This window comes from Atractosteus spatula, chromosome 2 (genome assembly GCF_055471065.1).
Source record: "Atractosteus spatula isolate fAtrSpa1 chromosome 2, fAtrSpa1.hap1, whole genome shotgun sequence".
NCBI lineage: Eukaryota > Metazoa > Chordata > Actinopteri > Semionotiformes > Lepisosteidae > Atractosteus > Atractosteus spatula.
The window spans coordinates 10655312-10658902 of record NC_142707.1 but is presented as its reverse complement, the minus strand read 5'-3'; positions in this window follow the sequence as shown (position 1 = coordinate 10658902).

Here is a 3591-nt window from a genome sequence, read left to right as displayed (position 1 = left end):
ACAAGCAGTGAGATTGGCGAACACATTTAGCCATGCTCCTCGGACCACACCTACACCATCACCATCTACCTCATTATGATTTCTTATTTATTGCACATCTCCAGTCATTGTTTACACGTCTGTATTGTTTACATTCAAACTGCCTACATGTTTACTTGTACATTGTCTACTGTTTGTTTGTATATTGTCTTGATGCACTGTTTGCACTTTGTTTTGTTTTTTACACTTGTTTTACAATCGAGAGACTTTCTGTAAGTAAGAATTCCATTGTACCAGTACCGGTTACATATGGCAATAAAGTTCAAGTTCAATGGAACTCTTCTGGTGATACAGAAAGAAAAAAAAGATACAATACAAAAGTTACAGGAATGTACCTAATACAGTAGCTGAAGTCATTATTGCTTTAATCAGATCAATAGTGAATTAATGTTGCACAATCTCACCTAATAATACTATTTGCATTGAAAGTCACTGTGCAGTAAAAAATATACTAGGGAGGTTTATGCATTTTCACAGTTGTAATACACATTTCTATATACTATATAACAGTGATGTATGAACTTCTGTAAAGTTGTATATTCCCTTGTAAAATAAATGCATGTGGATCAAGAGATGTGCCTTTTGAAGAAACAGGGGGAAGGGAATTGGAACTAATAGCTGTCAAAGTTGTTTAATTTTAATTTCCCCTTTTTTGCTAAACTTATTCTTAATTTCAAACTCATTCCATTTAGCTCAGTTTCTTAAATTCACACGGGACACACCTTCACCTTCAATTAGCTCCTGGCTTGTAGGAGGACTCCTAAGTCCTCAACACAGAGTGAGGTGAAGAGATCCACTTAAACAATACATCTTGTAACACTGATCAGTGATATGCCAGTAGTGATTTAAGCTTTACCCAGATTTCCTTGTTCTCACCTATTTGCAAACAGAACTGATATCAGTAGATTCACTCTTTCATTCCAGCATAGTCATATCCTGTTTTTTTGAATGCACTGAACTTTGTCAAACTGGCTTAGTGCTGGGGCTTTAAACCACAAGAATCATATATACACATTTCCATATCTTTTATATATTAAACCTGTTTTTAATTCAATATTATAACTTTCAAAAACAAATTTGTTTTCTTTCCCAACTCCATTGCCTAAACAACACTGTTGGTTTCCTCTCCTCTTCCAGCTGAAGAAAATAAAGAGACATTAAAAAAGATCAAAACAAAAAAACAACAAAGAAATAACTGCATGGCTTTACCGAATGTTTGTAGTGTAACAGTAAGGACAATTGTTCCTTATTGAAGAAATTTAGCAAATAACCAATAAAAAAAGCTATATCTTGTTTTTAAGAGAAAGACAGGAAGTCTAATGTTTGCTGTAATGTATGTGTCATTAAGAATGGGCAATAAAATGTATGACTGCTATAGCCAGAAGCACTGCCATTACTTCTACTGTTTCTTTTTCTGATGCTGCTAGTACTACTACAATTAATGCTGATGGTAAAAGTACTATGACTGCTAATAATGGTGCTGATAATAATAAATAAACAAGAACAAACATCTGGGTTAAAACAATGCATTTTAAACTTCTACAAAAATACATTTCTGTCTTTTAGAAAATGAAAACACCTAAGATATAAGGGAATAAGGGGATTCAGAAAATTCTGTTAACCCATTGAAAGACTTTGTAACTGTATTTGTGTGTACTCACATTCAGTGTTGTTATTCATTCACACCTCTGATATCAATACCGTATTTTCATTCACTGATGTTATAATCTTCTTTAACTGTTCTGATGTATATAAAGTTAAATTAACACTTCATACAACAGAGTATTTTATAGAACACAGTATTTTACCTGATTCACTGCAATCTGAGTCTTAGTCTTTGTTTTACAGTATGGTATCAATGAATAATGGCATTATAGAACATGGAAATGTCACATCACATCAAAAACGTTTTCTAGCTAAGCTAGGAATTTTGACTAACATCTTTCCTCACAACGGGCTTTGATAATATAATCTGGTATACATGTGCTCATGTTTTGTGGTCTGTTAACAATTAACTAGCCGGACAGGAGTATTTGCACAGTTAAAGGTTATATTACATAGAAAATGTTAATAGTACAAAGAACTATACATAACAATGAATCTTTAGCACCCAAGTTGGAATGTAGTGTATTAATTTTACATTGTAGTTAACTGTAAGATTTTAAGATTTTTTAAACAAAAACATTTAGCATATGAAATGTACCTCTTTCCATAAAAGAAGGCATTGTTTTACAGAACATTGTGAAAAATACCCTCCATTGTTTCACAAGTCAAGAATTTTCTCTGGCGTTTTATTGTAGCCTTTTTACTTTAAGCAAGAGCTGTAAGGTCATTTCTGCTTTTTTAATGAAGTATAAAATGGTTTCTGATGCCGGCATGCAAACTAAGTACAAATGTACAAACTAGTGAATATGCAGACACAGCATGTTGGCCACAACATTAGTGTTGCAGCCACACAGGGAAGGAAGTACTTACTGCATTTACTTACTCGTCCACCAGCGCCTCTTACAGCACTTACCTTAGTTTCTTTTTTATGTGCTTCAGCCTAGTTCATAGGAAACATGTTTTCTATTCAGCTTCTGCTTAGTGTTTAATTTACAGTAGCTGATTTAAATCAAACAAGCATTTTGCTTTTTGCTGGCCCGATTTCAGTGCGAAAATATTTACAATTTTATTGTGTGCAAGAGTGTTACTATAAAAAGTAGTCCAACAATAAAATCTGGAAAAAAAGATTGGAAAAACAATAGTGTCTTGTCCATTTTCACTTTCATTCTTTGGTCACTTGTGTAGTAACTTGATTATTATTTGCTGTACAATAGTATCTATAAACATCTTATGTTTTTATTTCTTTTGCTGAAGCAGTTATCTCACCTGTTGGTGTCATTCACCTGGCAAGATCCCAGTCTAGCATTTTAACTGCACCATATTGCAATAAAGGTGTTTCCCTTACAGATTTATGGTTTCACCTTTGCCCTAGATTTGTAAAAGGTATCTATTTGATTTGTTTAGTTTTTTTCGGGTATAAGTATTTAAAATAGGCAAAAGAGTCAGAGATTCTGCTTCTCGGGTAACAGAAAAGGAATGAAACCAATGTCACTCAAGATGATCTGCAAACAGTGTGAATCGCTTGATGTGGGAACAGAAATAAAAAAAAACTGTGAATCTTCATAAGTAAAACTACAATTACAAAAATATAAGCAAAGAGCAATCAAATGTATACACAACTCAGATTACTTCTGAGAGGTTCAGATGCTTTGCAGTGATTAATTCTGTGTGAAGTTTGGCTTAAATATACTAATTCTCTGCCGTGCATTAATACGGCCCCAGTGATTTTCTGTGCACTAAGGGTCAGTTACTGAGCTGTATATATTCTGTTTGAGGAAGGCTTTACTTATTCTTGATTTATTGTGTTCAACATCCTATACATGAGCACTACACCACTTTCCCATTCTTTGGGAATACTTTCAGTATAATACTAAACTGATACATGTACTTTTTTCTAAGTCTTGCAATTTTTTTATGTTTTTATGGTAAATGTTAACTGGGTAAAAC